Here is a 22,040-nt window from a genome sequence, read left to right on the forward strand (position 1 = left end):
GTTTTTGACCCAGAAAGGCCCATGTTCTAACTTGGCCTTAAGATCATCTCCATAAAACTTCTGACCAAGTTTAGTGAAGGTCGGATGTAAACTACTTGAATTAGAGAGCGGACACCATGCTGAATGTTAAAAAACACACCAAGTGACCCCGTGGCCTCGTTTTAGGCCCGGAATGGCCCATGTTCAAACTTGTCTTAGAGATCATTTAGATAAAACGTGTGACTAAGTTTGGTGAGGATTGGATGAAAACTTCTCGAATTAGAGAGCAGACAACACGGTGAGGTTTAAAACGCACTAAGATACCCCGTGACCTAGTTTTTGACCCGGCATGAGACATATTCAAACTTGACTTAGACATCATCTAGATACAACTTCTGACCAAGTTTGGTGAAGATTGAATCAAAACTACTTGAATTAGAGAGCGGACAACATTGTGATGTTTAAAACGCACTAAGTGACCCCGTGACCTTGTTTTGACCCGGCATGACCCATATTCAAACTTGCTCTAGACATTATCAAGATACAACATCTGACCAATGTTGATGAAGATTGGTTAAAAACTACTTGAATTAGAGAGCGGACAACATGGTGAGGTTAAAAACACACTAAGTGACCCCGTGACCTAGTTTTTGACCCGGCATGGCCCATGTTCGAACTTGACCTACACATTATCTAGTTACAACTTCTGACCAAGTGTGGTGAAGATCGGATTTAAACTACTTGAAATATAGAGCGGACACTATGCTTAATGTGTAAAACGTACTAAGTGACCCTGTGACCTAGTTTTTGATCCGGCATGGCCCATGTTCAAACTTGGCCTTCAGATCATCTAGATAAAACCTCTGACCAAGTTTGGTGAAGATCGGATGAAAACTACTTGAATACGAGAAAGGACACCATGCTGAACTAATTTCAGTTATTCAGATTTCATTTAAAATTGATTTCATGAAGTATTAATACAATTTAATATGTTTGTTGGTATAATAAATGCAATAAAGCCAAGACTTTTTTGCGATGATCATTTGTTACGTGTTAATTAGATCATTTATATGTTTGTACAGCAAGATTTGTTACTTTGCGAATACTGATGTATTTCTTTATGTACTTGGTGCTTTAATTTCTATTGTAACATGTGCATGCTGGTTTTAAAGCAATATTATTATTAATGAAGTGTTTATTTTGATTTACTTAAGATATTCATATGGAGATGATATTGGAAACTAAATGAACTTAATTGACCACAAACAATCATCATTGGATTTATATTGTTATTTGTTATGAAACAATTGTTTTATTAACATATATACTCAGATTTTATATTCATCTAATCAGTTTCATTAATAACATAGATACAAAACACATAAATATACACAAATATCAATACATACACTTTGTTTTGATTATGCCAAAATACATTTTAAATAGTATGTTTGCATAGTTAGTTAAAATAGCTTTCCGTTAACATCACAGAATGAAGCTGGGTCCGTCTCTGTCACTGTGTTTTGCTAATTAACTTGCCGCATAACACCTTCCGTGTGGTTTGATGGTGTTCATCTTATTATAACACAGCTTCGCGCCTTAAAGCGTTACAAATCCTTCGACTAATCCTTGTCAAGTCTAAAAAACAACAGAAGTAAAACCCATTTTAAAGCAAGTGCTTTTACTTTCTTTGTCATTCATTTATATAAAAAAGGACCGAATTTAATAATCAGGCAGAAATATCAATCATGATATTTATTTAAAGACAATAAGTCAAAAAAAGAAAATATTATAGTTCAACATAACGTGTTTGTTAAAAAAGACCATTGGTTGGATAATAATTACGCAGTGTATTTTATTTTAAATTTATGTTCAATTAAACATAAACTGTTTAAACATTACACAATTACTTCAGTATTCCATCTATAACATTTGGTTAATTTGATATATTTGCAGTACAGACTGAAGTATATGTTTTAGATTCTTACAAAACTGTGTTCAGATTAAATGCAGAACTGACGGGAAAATTCTTGCATACCACACATAGCATTTCAAAAATGTGTCCCACACATAGCATTATTGCATTTTTATACACAGACTCCGAATCAGATGTATATGCGCAAACATACAATATATGTAGCTTCTCTATGAATAATTACAATGTCCGCCCTATTTTTTAAACCTTCAACAATATTATAATGAACGTTTTTGTTGATTGAATAACAATTATACCACACATAGCATTTCACTTTGTGTGTTTTCAAACACGCGGTTGCACTTTTTTGAAAAAATACTTAATTAATTTTGTGAAAACTTAACACAGTTGTGTATTTTGACAATGACCGGGCTCTCGTCTTTGTTATTTTTTTGTGAAAATGGTTTTGAATTAATGAAGAAATTATCAGAAACGTACCTGAAGCGATGGTTTGTTGACATCCGATTGTCCCACACATAGCCGAAAAAGTCACGTGGTACAGACTAATTGGGGTATAAAAACTCATTTTTTTTATATCTGAAACAGATAGATCTTCATATTCTAGTACCACATAAACCACATTCAATATTTTTATCAGAGGACAATAACTAAATGTTTGTATGTGTCAAATGATGAATAGAATGTCCCTTTGGGATAATGTTGCATAACGTGTCGATATGTTATTGTTCTTTTGTTCCTCAACCAGTGTGTGTCTAAGGTAAGGGTTTTGTACGATATATTATAAATATAAGCCATTGTGTACTATACAATGGTATCCTGTTAAGATCAATATCTAAAAAAGATAGAAGTCTATTTGTTCCATTTGTTTTACAAGAAAGTGGAAATGAAATATGCACAAATAAGCCATTATAACCATTTTCCCAGCCACTGCCACCTATATGTAAGAAGAGATTTCAAATTGACTATATGTACATGTATGAAACGCATATTTAAAAACTTGCAAATACTTGTGAAACGTATTACTATTAAATATGGCAGACACATAATAAATTGTATTGTAATAAGTATTCTGAAATTATTGTACGATTTCTCAAATTAACGAAAATTGATTTTTCTAGCAGCTAGTTTGAATGTTTAATATACCAGTAACCTGACTATAATCTAGATAGCAAGTCGTGTCACACAACCTGACTATAATCTAGATAGCACGTCGTGTCACACAACAGAATTTGTAATCTAATTAATAATTTACAAATTGTTGAGTGAAATGTGCATTAAAATGTCATGATTTAGGATTTAACGGAATATACGATAATGGTTGCGTGTAGACTTGCTGGCTTTCAATAGGCAGATCAATATGTTCTTAATCGTTTGTTGAGAACCTGCCTTTGAAGTAAATATGCATTTTAAAATTTAAAATGGCCCCTAAATTTCACAAAAGGTACCAAACCAGGCCTATGAGGTTATTTCAATATGGGGATAAGATGTTGTTCGTTTGAACCCAATCAAACAATGGCTGAGAAACAACCTTATCAAAAAATTAAACCTTATTCGGAGGCGTACGCCGGGGCGATTAGAAAAGATTTATTTGCTGTGTTAAAGGTCGAGGAAAATCGCATTTGTCTTTATAGCCCAACGTTTTACTGAACAAAACATTTCAATAATGCTGTCAGTGAACATAAACATAAAGCATACATGATTTGTGATAATTTTCTTTCTATGTCGTAAATAATAACTTTCAAATGAGTAGTTATTAACACAGCTGGCACGCCCGTTTTATTTAATTCGTTCCTTTTATAATGCAGTAATCGATTTATGGATTAAACATAGGAATATCCCGATAGTGATTATAATATTGCTCGTTAATTCGCGTGACAGCGATACGTATATGTCAATTGTTTAAAGTTGGATAGATTTGTGGAAACCAATTATATTCGTTTCCGATTCATGACATAAACAATAACTCAAGACATTTTCGGGCGACACCGCATTATTGCTTTTGCGAGGAGTGGTAATTTGGACGCTTACAATTTCCATTATTTACAACACTGATCTCTTCTTTAAATGGCAGTTAAGCTTTGCTGGTAAATTGTGGAATAATTTGGTGAAGCTTTTCGATTTTCAAATACATTTATCGTACTTCAGAATCTCTGATAACAATTTTATACGTATGTTTAAATCATAAGAAAGTCTATTTTGTTACATTTTGAATAAACTTTTATTCAATTGTAGTTATTATTTTGCTCAATAAGTACATACTTTGTTAAGTGAAATTTAGCCTCGCTCTGATAAAAAAACGTGCTTAATGCATGCGCGAAGAGTGTCGTTCCAGGTTAGCATGTGAAGTCTGGAGAGGTTTATCAGGGACGACACTTTCCGCTTGTATTGTATTTTCGTTTACAGGAAGTCTCTTCTTAGCGTGAATCCAACTAAAGCGGACTTCGCAGGCGTCTCTGGGACGATACTTTGCAAACCACATGCATTATGTTAGTTTTTCCCTCTTTGCGATTGTCAAGGTCAAACGTCAACGATTTTTTAGTATTTTCAGTTTTCGCCATTATATATAACTATCAATTCTAGTAATTTATTTCAAAGATACAACATTCACTGACGTTCACTTACATCTGACAAAAAATACATATTAATTAAGGTCACGTTCACAAAATCCGAATGTTTTGAAACAACTAAGAGGTTGCATATATAATTTTTGAGTTTATAATATACGTACACGTATGTTAAATGTGAGGATATAATAAGTTAAATATAAAACACAACACGACTACAATGACGGAATCGCATGAAATTCCGTTCTGCTTGTTATGATCAAATCAAATCGTTTTATTTCTGATTGCATAAAGTGGTCTACAACCTTAACGTCTCTCAGGATTGTAAGTTTGCGAGTCCACGCGGTCAGAGTAATACCAGACGACAAGCAAGATAATTTGATTTTTCCTTTTGATAAATGATAGAAATTTGATAACCATTTAACATAAGGGCTTGCTGCATGCAGTCGCGACGAGATTTCCCAAGCTTCTGGAGAATACAGTCTGCACACATAGAAAATATTTCTATTCAACCTTTAGCCAATTACGTTTTCATTTTTAAGAGTGCACATTAAACTGCCATTCGCATGAATGACCGACTGATGGATATCTTGATCAAATGCCGACTGACAGCAGAGATGAACCAATCAAATCTAAAGATAATCATCAATTCGCAAAGCTGCTTTGACCATACACATTTATAAAGAACCATATGACAAGGACAAAGTATCACATTTATGTAAGAAAGCTAAAAGCGCTGTATCTTATACCAATCTCCTGTAACTTAACTCGAGTCGAGAAGATATTAAATTATAAATTGACCTGATTTTTATCAAAGTAGCATGAGTTATGATATGTTGTAAGATTAACGTGTACAAAGTCTTCCATGATTGATCACAGTTATGACCCGGACCAGTATTCACCACCCCATTCTTAGACTTAAGAATAAAGAATAGACTTAAAAACAAAATGAATACAAACAGGTTACCACTGGTGGCAATGTCCTAAACAGAGTGTCTACATTAACTATGAAATTGATGTAGATAGAGGCACTTAATGCCAAAGGTTGACTCATAATGAAAACATTATTTTAATAATCCTACTTAAAGAATATTATTTAGTTTAAGTGTAAGAAATGTTTGGTGAATGCGAACACTGTTCCTTGTGAAATCATACGATATTTATCCGCACGCTCCGAATTGGAGCGGGGGATTATGTGGTTATCTCCGCCGTCCGTCCGTCCGCCCGTCCGTCCTGGCCACTATCTCCTCCAACACTATTAGCACAAGAACCTTGAAACTTAAACACGTGGTAGCTATGAGCATATGTGCGACAGTGCACTATTTGGAATTTTGATCTTACCCCATGGTCAAAAGCTGCGGCGTGGAGATACGCGTCGGTCGCGGCCGCGCCATTTCTAGTTTGCATATTGTTTTCTGAACACCCGATTGCTGTTGAAACATCAGGAATGAATATCGTATGCACATCCCGTTTGTATCAAGAGTTGATACAATATTTTCCATTTCCACCGAGATCTTTCGAACATGACAAAAATTCAATGTTAAAGAATCAAATCCTTTAAAGTGAAATTAAACTACGTGGCTTTAAGTAAGGTTTGCTTTTGATTATGCTTATTTTGTTAGCAAACAATTAGAATGTTGTTAAATAATATGATGAATATTTCACAAAGGACATATGTATTGTATAAAATATATTGATTTGTATTACGGAAATATATTTTACGTTTCATGTATGGTTACTGCTAAATAACACTATTACCTGTTTTTGTTTAGTTATTAAACTTGGTTTCTTTCATACTGTGGTCATACATTAACCCTTTCCCACTCAGAAAAATAGTGAAAATGGCTTTGTGCAAACAACATAAATCCAAAACAGCCTGTGAGTAACTTGCAGTATGTTAAGGTTTTTATGCTGTTTGCTGCTCATCAGTATCTCAGGGTTGGAAATGAAGCTTTTAAAACTTGAATCTAGTAAGAAAGTTGTTTATTATTAATAAACTTTCTAAGGGACTACACATGCGTCAAAATACGTTTCTAAGTTGTTAAAGGTTAATAGTATCTAAACGAATGTGTTTATATGCAGAGCTCATTTTTGGACAACTGGCGGTAATACATGTTCGAAAATTGTAAACCCAGATTATAGTGTGCAGTCCGCATCGGAAAATCGGGGACGACACTTCCCGCTTTACTGATTTTTTTATTTGAAGGAAGTGCCTTTTAAACGAAAGTCAAATGTAGATGGAAAGTGTCGTCCCTGATTAGAATGTGCGGACTACACAGGCTAATGTGGGACGACACTCTATGCAATGCATTAAGCCCAGTTTTCCCAGAACGAGTCTCAGGTATATGTTGCAGTTTGGCAGCTCTGCATTGTGGAGATATATATTATTAAATCAGTGCTTCTGCCACGATTGGCTATCCTCTTGGGACACTTATGGTTAGACATCTACCGCATCTGTGTTTCTGAGGAATTTATAATTGATGACCAGCACATTCGAGCAAGCGAACAGTTTTCATTTAATGTAATTAAAACCATTTGCTCTAGTAATACAAATGATTTATTATAATTATGATTACTATTAACAAAAGGCCTTTTGTGTGTATATGCATGAGTTTTCTCTATAGCATTTGCAAGAAAATTATTATATCTTGTAAAGTTCATTACTGGTATAACCTTTATAGCTTTTTGGCAATATGTTTTTTTAATTAATTTGTTGTTGCATGCAGTTAATTAAGCAATATATCAAAATATTGACGTGATTGAAAAATTGAACGTTTACATCATTTGTGCACTAATGGCATTGACGGTAAGGATCAATGAAAACAATCGAAAAGTAGTGTCGATAAACATTCTTTTAAATGCTTCTCTTGTAATTCAACCATTACATTTATTCAAATCTTAAACATGTTCTAGGTTTCATGAATTTTTTATAAAAATGTACGTCTTCAAAATCTCCAAAAGATTCAGTTAAACCAACAGGTGTGTTGGCGTCTCCATATAATGAACCTATTGCAACAGTTGAATTTAAAATTATTTGCGGTGTTTAAAATCCTACAGTAAGTAAATGTTCGCATAAACTCAACTATTGTTTAACATTAAACACTTTTAAAACACTTACTGTCAACCATTTGCATCAATGTGACTTTGTCCTATACATTTGCGTTTTAAATTATGGACCTGGAATGTGTTCGCACCATTTACAATCTCGTGCCCACAGTGATTGCATACTTTCGGCCATTAAACATTGGATAAATATCATATGAGCATTTCAAATGTATACGATTTTCCATCATTCACTTAAGTAAGATTCAAATAACCGTTGTCTACATTGCGTTTTCATATACACAATTGCCAATCATGATTTGTCCAAAACGTTATTGTGTTAACAAAAATCTTTCATTTGCGTTATGAAAACCGTTAACATTTATTGCTTTTATCAAACCACTTCGACTCAGACTCCGGATTATAATTATTTCAATGTTTTGATATAACTAACTCAACACAGATATACGATCGTAATAGCATACTATTAAGCCATGTTGCTCTTAATGGAGTTAGTTGTAATAGTACACAACAATGATGTTAGCTACTCCAGAATATCGGCGAGTACGTTAGTTGTTCGCAGTATGAAAACAGAGATATTGTCACATATTCTGCTTGACTCTTTCGATGTTACGCAATAGGATCGTTTCGAAACTGTTGGTACTTATAAACCGAACTAACTTTTGGGCCAAACAGAAGTACTACCACTTTGTACGTGTCAACTAACTCCAGGGACACAAGCAGCTGTCCCAGCTTTTAAGTTTAACATTAACAATCTGGTTATGACTTCACGTATTTTAGTTTGTGTATGTGCATTCAGATCGGTAAGAAATTATTTAAATTTATTGCAACGCGTCTCTACGAGTTAACAATTAGAAAATAAAAAAAATTGTCTATTAAAGCGTCTACAAAGACGTGTTTGCTAACTTAATAAAAATGGACTTACTCGCTTGGAGATATTAAATTCAAATTACATAAGCGACACAATTCCGAAAATGTAAGATAACACTAAATCGAATTCTCAAACGGTCCAATTATAAACGACAAACGTTCAAAGCATATTTTGTACAAGAGTAATATGTTTTCTGCCGAGAATTGTTTTTAGAAATGTAATACTACCTTTTAAATGTGCAATTTGCCTGAATACAGACACCCTCACAAAACAAGCAGTGAAGTTCGTGCTTCATTTAACGCACCATCATGCAAATTTCAACCGAGTCCCCAATGAAATGCACCAAAACGTGGAAGACCTATATAGGACCTAGGAAATAACCAAAAAGGACATGTCTGCGATTGCTTAATTCCGTTTATACCGGAAAAGCAAGTACTTATACAGAAATATTAACTGCTTGCGAAAGTAAAACGGAGATTTTAACAATGTTTTATATTACGCCCCCTTCCCTATCCAAACAAAACCAACAACGCAATACTATTAATATGGGGAAGAAGAACATAGTTTGGAAGCAAAAGAAGACAATGATACATTTAACGATTTAACAAAATGCATTTAATCTATGTATTTGCAAGTAGAGTGGTAACTATGGTGATAAACAGCACTAAATATGACGTCTTAGAATAACATCAATCCGGTCCAACAAACAAGACCCATATTATAAATTGATAGGTTTTCACACTCATTTTTTGTCAATTTTTCTATTCCATAAACATAATAAGTTATCGAATCCTTTTGGATCTTTTGATGTCATGGATACTTCATGTTGGTTCTTGTAACAACAGACGATTATTCTACAAAGCAACTTCGGTAACCAATGTAATGACACTTGCGATACAAATGAGCTCTGAATAGCGACAAGGCATATGTCAAATATGAGAGGCCCCGAGGAACAGCCACAAGTTTATAAAGTTCGTTCTTACAAAAAGTAATATTGATTGATACGAATGCTGAAATACTAGATATTCATGTGTATTTATCAAAACAGCCAGAAGACCAAACTGCGGGCAGCATAGGTTAATATACAAGGTAAATCTGCAAAGGCACATTATATTTGACCCGTGTTTCACATCCAAATAAATCCACTACGTGTGCACATATGAGCGATAATTTATAGTCGTGACCGGTGTACTTGTTCATTCACAACTGTGAATAGACGTCATCATGTGATGCAAACCGTCTGCCTTTATGAATATTCCACCCAAGTTAACGACGATGAATACATAAACAATAAACACACCGATGAAACAATCAATCAAATTCTTAAATAATATATTGTCATAAATGTCAATTACCAAATGGCGTCCAATGAATATTTTTATGGAAACTGTATCGGTCGTCATTTGTTTTCTATGGTTATTTTGTCCCATTTGCCATTTCTGCCTGTATGCTTAATACTCCTTAGTCCTACATATTAAATTGTATATGAACCGCGTCATATGATAAATAGGAAAATATAAAATCCATGCAGACTGTTCACCAGCTACCCTGTCCGCCATATAGTCACGCAAGGTATCTTGGTCTCATTGGAAGAGCTGTCTTGGGCGCATATTTGCATAGGGACAAATTTTGTATGACGCATATCATATGCATTTTGCCTATGCTTAAAAGACTTCATATGAAATATTTAGTAAATATTCTATATCTTCGCAACAAACTTTTTACAATATTAAGTTTATAATAAATCTTAAACTAGAAATTTCGCGGCAGAGGCCGACGCGTATCCCCACGCCGCATAGATGTTATATTAAAAGGCAATTTTGGGTGGGCAAGGCCTATGTTGGTGGGGCCACAGGGTGGGTAATGTGGACATGGTTGGTCGAGATAGACCGTGTTGTCATGAGAGTTCTTCAGTATTAATTTGAATTCAATTGGTAAATAAATGAAAAAGTTATATTAAAACTAAATGTTTGGTGGGCGTGGTCTATGTGGGCTGGGCGCCCCAGGGTTGATAATGGGGCCATGCATAGTTGAGATTGACCGTATTGTCATAAGAGAAGTTCAGTATCAATTAGAAGTGAATCGGTGTAGAAATGAAGAAATTAATGTAAAATAACCTAAAAAAATGAGTGAAAATCTCTGACACGGCCCCATCCCAGCCCCCATAAATTTCGACTCAGGGGTCAGATCAAAATTCAAAATAGTGCAATGTCGAACATATGCTCATAGCTACCATGTGTTTAAGTTTCAAGGTTCTAGTTCTAATAGTGTAGGAGGTGATAGTGGCCAGGACGAACGGACGGACGGCGGAGATAACCACATAATCCCCCGCTCCAATTTGGAGCGTGGGGATAATCAATGACAAATAAGAATAAAAAAAAATTGGGTACGAACAAATCATGCAAAAAAAAAACTTGCGTACGAACACAATTTGGGTAAAAAAAAAAATTGGGTACGAAAAAAAAAATTGTGTACGAAAAAAAAATTGGGCACAACAAAAAAAATTTTACGAAAAAAAAATTGGGTACGAAAACAATGGGTACGACAAAATTGGGTACGAAAAACATTTGGGTACGAAAAAAAATTTGGGTACGAAAAAAATTGGGTACGAAAAAAACTGGGTATGAAAAATATTGGGAACGAAAAAAAATTGGGTGCACAAAAAGTTGGGTACGAAAAAAAGTTGGGTACGAAAAAAATGGGTACGAAAACAAATTGGGTACGAAAAACATTTGGGTACGCAACAAAATTTGGGTACGGACAAAAGTTTGGGTACGAAAAATATTGGATACGAAAAAAAAATTTGGGGTACCAAAATAATTTTTGGTACGAAAAATAATTTGGGTACGAAAAAATTTGGGTACGGAGAAAAATGGGTACGGAAAATTGTGGGTACGAAAAACAAATGGGGTTGCGGGGAAGTAGTACCCGTGGACCTCTCGATAAATTTGCAAGGACAGGAACCAAGCAGCCTTTACCTTTATCAGTGACCCTAAGGTGGGTAATGTGAACATAGATGGTCGAGATAGACCGTGTTGTCATAGGAGATGTTCCGTATTAACTTGAAGTAAATTGGTGAATAAATGAAGAAGTTATGTTTAAACACAATTTTGGGCGCCATCCCAACATATTGGCAACAATCTCCTCCTACACTATTAGCACTGGAACCTTGAAACTTACACACATGGTAGCTATGAGCATATGTGCTACGGTGCACTATTTGGAATTTTGATCTGACCCCTGGGCCAAATGTTATTATCATGTGCGTCGGATACTGTTAGTAAAATGCGTTTTTTACCCATTTATTTACCCATAACTTTTGATCCAGTGGTCATTTACCCATTTATTTACCCATAACTTTTGACCCATTGGTCTATGTTTAAAGTTTGTCTTTTCTTATGCTGTTTTTTTTCCTAATTTGTAAAGAAATAAAGTTTGACTATAGATTAAAATTTTCTGGTTTCCCAATAGGTGGGTCATATGGTGAAATGATTGTTCACTTTTTGATAAAAGCAACAAACTTGGCACATTTGTAGATTTAAGTATTTTATTCAATTTTAGCTATGGACCCATCTCCAATTTTCAAGATGACCGCCAAGATGGCCGCCAAAAGTTAGGAAATTACATGTTACTGCCATATTTGATTAAAATATTCTGTTTTTGGCATTGAAATTAGCTGTGTTATGTTATTAATTAATTAACATATGTTTCTACATAAAAAAAATGAATCAAATATTGCATAAAAGTCAAAATGGCTTCCAAAATGGCTGCCTAAAGTACAAAAAAATAGGATTTTCCTACTCAAATCTATAATTTCAATACTCATTGAACGTATGCTATGTAAGCAAGTGTTTTTCTTATTTTTGTATTTACAGATATTTCATTTGTATAATATTCTCAACATATTGTGTCAGTCCTTAAATAAAGAAATAACTGCATTAAACGAGTTCACCCTTCCAGACCTTAAAGCTGCCTTAAAATCTAACCGCGGTCACATCCTCCACCACATATTGTGCTTGTATTCAGTGAAATTGTTCACTTTTTGATAAAAGCAACACACTTTGCTCATTGATAGTTTAAAGTATTTAAGACAAAATAGGCTATGGACCCAATTCATATTTTTCAAAATGGGTAGACAAAATCACATGTGTGCTTATTTGTCTACAATCCACTTGTATTACCATACATACTATCATTAATGCGTTTATAATGTATTAGCGTATACGTTTATGCCAAATAAGTCTTGCTTGATAAAAAATATGTTCATACGAGTGACAACTTGAAAATAATAGGTTCAAAACACAAACTAAAAACATGCGGGTTTACAGCATGGAATGTCAGACAATCCTTTTTTGTTCAGTACATTTGAGTTTGGGTTCAGACTTCAATAAAAAAGGGAGATATGGAAAGAAAAAAATCCAAGTATTGTATTACAGATTTGATCAGTTGAAAATACCTTATTGCGCCTTTAAAAAATTATTCCATTAAAATCACGTGCCACTCTACCAAATGATTTACAATAAATGCGTTTGCTAGCAAAAACAAAATTGGTTAGCGTAATTAAGCGTTATTAAGGTGTATTTAATCTTCAAAAAAGGTTATGGGATATACATGTTCACATAGCTTAAAAGTTCACCACTTTAACCCATCTTATTACATACGCTATTGGAATTAAACATATATGTAAGGATACACTATAGATTGTATAAATAAATACGAATATTAACATAGTATTTCTATTCAGAATATATGGAAGAATGTATAAATGTGGACAGTGAAAAAAGTTAAAACACGTTGTTGATTGCCTTTGCTGGAAATTAAGTTATTCCGAAAAACCTGTCGATGTATACCATAACTGTATTTATTGAATCACACACACACTACACACCAGTTATACATCACCGATAGCTAACATGCCAATCAAAATAACAACGAGCATTTCTCAGGTAGTCTGTGTCCGAAACAAAGGAGTATCCACAAGCCGTGTCCGAAAAGCTGCCCACGACGATAATCTGTATAGATTATAATAACAACTATAGATCTGCACGAGGTAATAATTATTTGCAACACCGGATTTGCCCCCATTAATATAATAATCTTCGCGATTATTTTTTTTTCACAAAAAGTAAAGTGACCAAAACCATTTGTCAAAACGCAAGCTCATAACAGTAAAACAGTAAAACGTGGTTCGTGTATTGCGATATGTTTAAACTTGCCCTCATAAGTTGTCCGTTTAAATCCGTCACCGGATTCCAGATGTATATACCAACAATCGTTAATTTTTTATTCGGATATTTGAAGACAACTGTATATATTCCTGTATAGAACAACCACAATCGACGTTCAGCGGTAGACTAATTGTAACTGCGAATATACCCTATACGGTGTTGAGTTCCGGGAAATAATATATAACCAATCTTAAATATGGCCCAATCCAATAAACATCAGTCCATTTCGTAGAATGAGCACATAATTACCTTAAATTTATAAGTATGGACCCCTAATATACACAAAATGTATTTTACTATTTTAGTAAAATGAAACAAACTTGGGGTGATATGTATTGTTTGCCAAACGTTATCAGGTAAACAAAACTATTCAAAACTGACAAAAAGTTACAATCGGTAAAACGTATTATATAATTGGCATTTTCATTGGTGTTTACAGTTAACGCTTTTTCTATATATCTGTATTAACGAGCCTTAAACACAATATTTGTTCAGTGACATTAACGCAAATAAACTATGCGCTGAGTTAACAGATCTCTTACAGGTTATGGCGGATAATTAAATATTTAGTTTTAGTTGAAAGTTTTTCAGAATGTATGATGCTTTAGCTATGTGACTTTTTGCCATTTCCGTCGTTCGACAATATCCGTCATTATACGGAGATAAACCGATACTTAACGATGTTACCCGAAATTCAAATATTGCAGTTACTCAGCTATGGTTATGCCATGAACTCCATAACAACATTTACTTTACATTTGCTTGAAACAAATGTAATATTCGCTACAACACACCAGTTTACGAAGTAATTATTTCCTAAAAATACTACAACACGATATACATATACTTGTAATCTATGAGGTCCATATACAATGCGTCTCTTCTGATTCGTTGATCATTTGAGCTTGAACAAAGTAATTATTGGCGACATAATTGTCTCATGAGGCGAACGCATATTTCATCGCGTGTAAAATTATCTGAATAATCTGACAAATGATCAATATAAACGCCTGTTGTACACGAAAACATCTTGATATTGAGACGGGGAGGGGATGGGCTTCTTCTGGAAAAGGTGTAAATTTTACTAAAATAGGATAATATAACATATTGTGAGACATGTTTTCTTATGTGATGTCTTGCTCCCCGAATACTCGCGATAAGTCACTCGTCTGTCGCGATAAGTCACTCGTCTGTCGCGATAAGTCACTCGTCTGTCGCGATAAGTCACTTGTCTGTCGCGATACGTCACTCGTCTGAGGACTGTCGTCTGCTATGCTGCGTCTTATTCCATCGTCTGTTTATATTTATAGTTTATACAAAGTTGTTTTTCCTAATATAATCTACCACGTTGTTGTAAGGTTGAGTAAATATACGTTCAGAACATAATCATTTAACATGTATGGTATTAAATACATATATCCCTTTTTTGAGTGTTGAATGTGCATGGTTGTAACCCGTCCAAATATTTGAGACAGACCTTTTCTGTTACATTTCTTTGAAAACAGTCCGCGTGCGCCTAGGTTTTTAACTATTTTCTAAACATAGTTCATGGTTAATTTTAACATATAGCCTGTTGGTATAAATAGTAGTGTCAGATAATAGTTTTCAGATATAATTGTCGCCATTTGATTTATTATTGTCAAATATTTTTAAAATTTAAGACTAGTCCGGTTAAAGGGATCTTTTCACGGTTTGGTAAATTGATAAAATTGAAAAAAAGTTGTTTCAGATTCGCAAATTTTCGTTTTAGTTATGATATTTGTGAGGAAACAGTATTACTGAACATTTACCATAGCTGTTTAGCCAATGAATGGATTCCCTTGATCGCATCATATTGAAAGATTCATATCTATGCATTTGATAGTGGTTCACCGAACAAATGCATTATGCGATCGTTGCATTCACGATAACGAAAGAACAATGCCGTTTAACATGAACATGATCAATAAGTTACAACGTTGTGATATGCCACAATGAATCATCCACATATATCAAAGAGGCTTTCAACAACATCATGGTCCTGTAATTCTGCACTCACCCATCTCCCTTCTTTATCGCAGAATTTCGAGTAAACGCGAGTCAGGCTGTCTTGTCTCTCATATATTGATAGTATCATATTGCTTCAGGCAGTTACAACCAAGAATTGTTATTTGGGGAAAAAATTATCCTCATGTCCTCTCAAACCCCCAGCATGAGCGTTCTTATGTAGGATCTTAATGTAAAGATATGTGGATAAATCTTACTCATCCCTGTAAGATAGCATGATATCCTTAATTTTGCTTCATTCAAAATTCACTTTATACAACATGCTCTATTTTTTTAAACTCTAGTATGTCGATGATGCAGTGTAAAAGGAGCTTTTACTAACATTCGGTACCAAATAACGAGAAGAGAACGAGCAACAAAAGAGAACGAGTTCATATTTAATGTAACATAATATTATATTGCTTAACTAACACGTCGTGCCACTTCATATCCGATCAAAGCTCCCTAGATTTAGGCACGGCGAAGAAAGATAATGCACTTTAACGTTTATTCTCAATGATAGTTTTGGAATTAGATCTTTTTTAATACTCTCATATTTTGATAAAGGACATATGCCGTCAAAACTTGGATTCCTGATATACTATACATACTATTATACTTTTGAAATTCGTTATAAACTGAAATGTATCGTTTGTATACACCTTTCATAATAGATTGAAACATATTATAATTAAACGAACTTACAATTTGTCGTCAAAAGTTTAACGGGAAAAAGGCCGAAACTATTAAAAAAAGAACAACATAATACATTGATTTCATATCGGAATGGGTGCGTTTTTTGGTCAAATTATACATACATTATTGAAACAAATTTGAGTTGGTATTATTTACGGCAAAATTATTTGACCACATTCAACACCCCCGGAAACCCGACATGCTGTGAGAAGTTGGACATGCTAGAAGATGTAGCCGATATATGTAAAAGAATTTCGGTAGGGTAAGTTAATCCAATTCTATAATTGTTTAAAGGCATTTTTGAAATAAAATATATTTTGGTGCATGCACACGAGGTATTACCATGTATGTTAGAAAAATCCTAGTTATAAATATTCAGGATTTATTGAAATATGGCTATTTAAAGTCGACGATGCATGGAATTGTCCCATATTTAGCACTTTATTAACCAATTTCTTTAAAGGTATGCCAGTGATAAAGTTTTTTCACCGACAATTATATTAACCAATGTCCCCGAGTAACATATCCGCCAGGGTTTCTTAAAAAAAATCGTATTGGTGGAAAAATTCGACTTTACATACAACGTGTTGATGAATTAGTACTATCAAAAGTCGTATTACAGTAAGACTACAGCAAAATTGACGAACACTGAGATAAATTGTTGAGAAATTTGATAGTATAAGCCTAGACTTAACACATGCCTATGTAGATAACAGCCTTTTCCCATCTTTTTGACGTTTTTATAAGGCGGTAGTAATTACTGTCGTCTCTGCAGTGCGCCTTTTGAATCTGTGGTCTGGATTTGAGTAAACTACTTAATTAGAAAGATAACAGATAATTTTCAGAGAAAAATAAAGGCATATTGTGGCTTAAGCAAGTTCTCTAGAGCATTTGCTTCGGGGTACTTTACACTTGAAAAAAAAAAACAACAACGAAATTGATACAATTTGATTATGGAGAACCAGTTTACGAAATACTGAAAGTTGTGGGAAGGATTGCGATTACATCATAGAGAAAACAAACAACAGAATTGGAAATTGGAATCATGGGAACAGCATCTTGGAGCATGTCATAATCAAATAGAATTAACAATTATACATGTCTATACCAATTAGGCTTTATATGTGGTCGATCTCTATGTCGAAATGTGTTTGTCTCACTAATGTGATTTGTTTTCAACTAACTACTTTCATACAAACATATTATTATTGTGTCGTCTATTCCTAACGGCCATAAACATGTAAACAATGCAAAGGCTTACCTATTTGTATCCCGGAATTTTAATATGTAATTCTATACCACTTCGTATTTTTTATACATATTGTTCTTAGAAATATGTAATTCTATATAACTAAACATCTTAAACATTTACTCATTCTATTGAAATAATGTCAACTTGATTAATCCAGTACAAAATATAAAATCTCCAGTTTTCTGAGGACGACACCACACGCATTATGAAAGAAAATCCCACTATGTTGTAGAACAACAGCAGTACATCATCTGTCTATTCTGTAAGGCTGGATTGAATATTTTCTGCTGTTTTCTGCTGAACTTAGGTTTCCCTTTCACTTTGAAATGTCGAAGGATATTAAACATACACTATGGAGCTGAATTATTGTAGTATGATAAGTCGTAGACGAAAAATTAGCTTATAGTTTAATCTAACATCGATCACAGCTACAATATAGGTTTTCTATATTATCATCAAACTTTTACAATCAAAAACTATGACTACTGTTTTCCTGTTATACAAAGGTGAATTATGTATTTTTCATCGTACAAAATAATATTGCAACTCTTTTAAGTGTTATTTATTTAGTATGTTAGATTGCGAAAACTAATTCGTAGAACATTTTGCCAAAGTCTCAAATGATTGGCAATTTCATATTATTTATTACAATACAATTAAAACCTCACTTTAGATGCACAAATATATACCTTAATTGTAACTTGAGATAATACTATAACTGAAGTCATTATAGGATATTTGGATATACATACTTGAATAAATAGGTGACGTTTTAATACAGTATCGTGCACAATAGTTTTCCATATAACGATTTACGTGCACATGAACATAGAACACATGTATTTGTAATACATAACAGACAAACATGTACTGCATAAACACATCATGGAATAGTGGATTATCAGAACTTTATTCAGAACAATCAAATTACTACAACAACAACAACTATTCAAGTTATTACTCACCTTTGCTAAAAATAAAGGTATCCCGAAAACCGTTTAATTGTAATCCATCCTTTGAAGATGACACAATTTACACCACGGCAACAGAAACAACACTTGACAGTTTACACTCCATTGCCATACGGCATGTCTCTGTCGGTCAGTCTATGTCCTGAACAAAACAAGGAACATCTACAAGCTGAGTCCAACGAGCTTCCCTGCATGCGTATTGATTTTAATCATAACTAGCTCAGCACTCATTGGTAGTGAACAGGCATGAGATAATGTTTGTTTGAACAGCATGCCTGAGGATGAGGTGATTATGTGCTTCTGCTTTGAATAGGTTCATTTTGTAATTGGAGAAACAAACGTTGTTATATTGTCTGTTATTTTCTACCGATTTTTAAAATAATATTTTGAACGTATTGGATACTGTTAAAAACTGAAGGTTGTGTCTGGCATTCGTATAATGCTTAGGTCAATTTTTTAACTTTATTCATTCATCTAAGTCAATTTTGGACGCGAAATCGTGGACATTTGTTTTCGCACTAACATAAAGTTCGCTGGAAATATAAAAAATGTGCCTACACTAATATAAAACATTCATAATATCGAAAATGTAATCACAATCCAATGTGATGTAAATTATTTTCGGTTTGAAATCGACCGAAAGTAATAATATATGATAGTGTCCGATGTTTTACAAGCACACATTTCAAAGAATTACCATAAATCGCGTTTAAATTTATGAGTATAATTATTAATGTATCACATTAACTTTTTTATGGAAATCTTACAAATGTTCTTGTATTGAAAATAAGTCCGTGCATATATAACTAATGTTTGATTGACAGTTATAATATTTTTATGAAATAATTATAAACATTATATTCAGCAATTGATGCATGTAAATCACATCGGACAAGTAAATCACATAAAATTAACGAACACAAATTAATGTTTAGGAATCAGGGGAAAACTAAAAGAAACAAATACACCTTAATGCACTTGAAATAATATAGAGCACGAATACGTATTATTTTTCAAATCAAATTACTTTTTTAAAAGTGCACCCAATCCATAAAGCATTAAATAAGTTATGTATGCTGTAAGAAATATACTGTTGCCACAGTACAGATATAAAACAGTTATTTTAACTTTATTTGAGAATGTTAAAGTGAAACGTTTGCTTAATATGTTTATGGATATGTTTCAATATTTGTTGACACATTAATTTTCTGATATATTTTTGTTATGTATGTGCTATTATTAATTTAGTTAAGTTATGAGATTGTCAAAAAGTAATGTTTTACGACAACCGAAAGTTTAAGTAACCGTAGGCACAAAATTATGTTTTACGTAGTGCTTAGGGTCAGAAATTGTGGTAAGACTTTTTCCGTTGTCGTATGTTGTCGTCTATGTGTGTCGTCGTTGTCACTTATATACAAAACAGACTTTCTTATGCACATTCTTTGCGGATTTGAAACACACTGGTGAGAACTATTTATGAGATGATCCTGTACAAACATATATCATTTTAATCAAATGTAGCTAGCTTTCATTTTTTTTTGTTGAAAATGGATTTCCGAAACATAGACTTTGTTTTGAAATAAGTTTTAGACTATACTAGAAAGCTGCCAGTTTGATATAGAAAATGGATTATCCATTTTTTTCGTGTATGTAAGAAAAACTCCTATCATACATGTACATTCAGATTTTAGAAACGACTGTTTCCTGCGAAGACCACAAGTAAAAATAGTTTATCTATTTTACTTTGTTAAAGATTTTATATGCTATATTTCAGATTTCTGTTATTCCAAGATATTTCTTCGAATTAAATCAAATCAAACTCGATCTGACCATTCATTTTTAAATCGTTAATTAGGCCTCCCGCAACCGAAAGGATGAGCACATGTTTTGTAGCCTTATATTGTATGTCTGCAATTTAAGTTAAAGTTCTCCCTTACGTGTTTATTAAACAAAATAATTTTAATGCTTTCGTTGTGTATGACCTTGAAAACAAATATTAAAAGACATAGATAAATTAGTATGCTTAATAAACGTGTATAAGCAAAAACTTTACAAGTAAATTATTAATTAATGGCGCTTTATTTGTTGTAATGTGCACATCTGAGTGTTATCACACCACATTCATCAAAACGCTTGTATGCACTTTTGCATTAATAAACTTACCGACCGCAGTGGGATATAATACACTTAGAACGAACTCAATACAAATTATCGACCATTATAACCAACTGATATTTAAATCAGAAAAATGAAAGTACAATTTCTACAATGGCGTAACGAAGACAAACACTTAAACATGTCTATTTCGCACATTGATCAATACAGCTCACATAATCCAACTTCGGTAATTGAAACAGAATGTTCGAAACTCAATATTCCTGATGTGGAAATCCCAATTCAGATGTAATTGGAAATGTATTAGATCACAAATGATGATGACCTAAAATCATATAGCCACGCGAACGTTCTTTATTGTCTGTTTCATTTAAGAACAATACATATTGTTAAACCACTCTAAAAAAACGTATTCTTTCATGATATACAGAGAAATAAAAAGTAATAAGAACGTTATCTTTTCAATATCTTGTGGCATATGTCCACGTGTATGTCAATAGGCAAAAGTCCATCTAAGCACTTCCAAGATATGGCTCCGGACACAAAAGTGCCGGACGGACGGACGGAAAGACGGACGGACGGAAAGACGGACGGACAGCCAACGCCAAAACAATATCCCGCCGCCTATGGCGGTGTATAACTAATAGTTTACTGACATTTATTTTGAAGTGTCGATATATAATTTAGAAAGTTATAATATTATAAATTATTATGAAGTAGATTCGCATGCCAGCACTACTTTTCTATCAAGCGACATAACAAAGTTCAAATATGAGAAGCCCCGAGGAATTTGAAACATCGACACGTTTATGAAGCACGCTCTTACAAAAAGTAATATTAAAGGGATCTTTTCACGCTTTGGTAAATTGACAAAATTGAAAAAAGTTGTTTCAGATTCGTAAGTTTTCGTTTTAGTTATGATATTTGTGAGGAAACAGTAATACTGAACATTAACCATGCTCTAATATAGCCATTATATGCATCTTTTGACGATTTTAAAACCTAAAAATTATAAAGCGTTGCAACGCGAAACGATTGAATAATTTGGAGAGTTCTGTTTTTGTCGTTAAATTTTGTGAAACTACGAAGATTGCTTATATAAGGTATAAAATACGTCAGGAATGTGTACTCGGCGGAATAGCTCAGTAGGATAAAGCGTTTTTACTTCAGGACTCTGGCAGGACTCCAGGGGTCACTGGTTCGAAACCTGCTCAGGGCAATGTTCTTTTCATTTTTTTTAATTTTTTTTCTTGATTTTTTACTGGAGCTTTTACGATCCAATGTTTACATTTATCAATATAAAGCATTTAATGAATATGTTAAAAAAATGCCAAAATCTG

The 22,040-nt window shown here is 33.5% G+C and overlaps 1 protein-coding gene across 4 annotated transcripts in view; it reads right to left on the reverse strand.

Moving 5' to 3' along the window:
* LOC127876102 (uncharacterized) overlaps window positions 1-22,040 on the reverse strand; it is an 85,522-nt gene that overhangs the window by 37,769 nt on the left and 25,713 nt on the right. Inside the window, exon 1 of one of the 4 annotated variants that reach the window (XM_052421025.1) lies at window positions 18,580-18,719. The exons of the other annotated variants lie outside the window; for them this stretch is intronic. The gene's annotated coding sequence lies outside the window, so the exon portion shown is untranslated. Of the gene's footprint in view, window positions 1-18,579; window positions 18,720-22,040 lie in introns of those variants that run through there. 4 annotated transcript variants of the gene reach the window in all.

Source organism: Dreissena polymorpha, chromosome 4 (genome assembly GCF_020536995.1).
Source record: "Dreissena polymorpha isolate Duluth1 chromosome 4, UMN_Dpol_1.0, whole genome shotgun sequence".
In the NCBI taxonomy this organism is placed as follows: domain Eukaryota; kingdom Metazoa; phylum Mollusca; class Bivalvia; order Myida; family Dreissenidae; genus Dreissena; species Dreissena polymorpha.